The sequence below is a fragment of the Sebastes fasciatus genome, chromosome 11 (assembly GCF_043250625.1).
Source record: "Sebastes fasciatus isolate fSebFas1 chromosome 11, fSebFas1.pri, whole genome shotgun sequence".
Classification (NCBI taxonomy): Eukaryota; Metazoa; Chordata; class Actinopteri; order Perciformes; family Sebastidae; genus Sebastes; species Sebastes fasciatus.
Window position 1 is genome coordinate 35,936,639 of NC_133805.1, and position 1,115 is coordinate 35,937,753.

At 42.7% G+C, this 1,115-nt stretch overlaps 1 long non-coding RNA gene across 1 annotated transcript in view; it reads right to left on the minus strand.

Moving 5' to 3' along the window:
- Positions 1-233: 233 nt before the first annotated feature.
- Positions 234-1,115, minus strand: part of LOC141777808 (uncharacterized) — a 3,985-nt gene continuing 3,103 nt past the window's right edge. Inside the window, exon 2 of the long non-coding RNA XR_012595977.1 lies at positions 234-1,115. This exon is cut by the window's right edge and continues 1,718 nt beyond it. This is a non-coding gene — a long non-coding RNA (uncharacterized LOC141777808).

Consider the following 1,115-nt stretch of genomic DNA (forward strand, 5'->3'; position numbering starts at 1 on the left):
ACAGTCATGACTGTATCATCAGAGTTTGAGAGGCTTTTTGGATCGAACCCTGATGACTTGGTCGGATTTAACGATGCTGAATATGCTGATTAGCATCTCAGATCCCAACATGTTTTTCTAAATCCTAATAGCATTTAATCCCTAGCATGTATGACTTTAACAAGATAGTTTTCAGCTGAATGGTGAAGGCCCTGGATGTAGTAAACAGACACAGAAACAGTCACAAACACCTCTTCAAGCTTTAGCTGTTTTTACTGTAAAAAGTGTAACAGGAGTCGGTGAACCAGGCACCTCTGTAGCATCACGCTGCTACTGTACATACAAGACAACACCCACAGCACAGTCACGATTATACAATGCTTCTAATCAATATATTCATCAATATATAATGTATTGTATAATCAACAGCTCGGGGTCACACCATAGTAGGTCAGAATGTGGAACAAAATGCTCTCTGTGTTTTCAATCACTGCTTCTAGTTCTGGAGACTAACCACCACATGTCTGGGACATTTTGTTTTTTGGCTCCATTTTATTCTAGTTTGAATTTTGCTGAAAGTATAAACTAAATGGATGTCAGAGAATTTTGATCCATGTTTGTTTGTCCCACACAGAGAAAGCTTTGGGCTCAGTTGATTAGACCAAAACCCGTTAAAAAAGTCACATGTTTGTGGTGTAAAAAGACGATAAACTTAACAGCATGGCTTCGTGTCCCTGGACTGTCGTCCTCTGAAAGGCTCCATGCTGCAGGCCCAGAGGTCTTCAGACTACTGGAGGAGGATGGTTGGTGTGTATACAACAGAACTGGTGGCCAACAGGTGGTCCAAACAGATTAGAGGACACAGTGTCCTCACAGGGAGGGGATCACCAAACACCAAAGATCACAATTCATGACCCTTCACTTGAGAAAAAGCCTTCGAGCGGTTTGCAGCAACACCAACAACTGGGATGTCCTGGACCTGAAGTGGACACTGTTACTATGGGAAACGGAGCACAGCTCATGAGCTCCTCTCAAGCTTCAGCAACAACCCTGTTTTCCTATTGATGCATACAGATCTGAGGACAGCTGTGTTGCTTCGTCTGTCATAATCTGCATAACTGTCGGTTATCGATTTT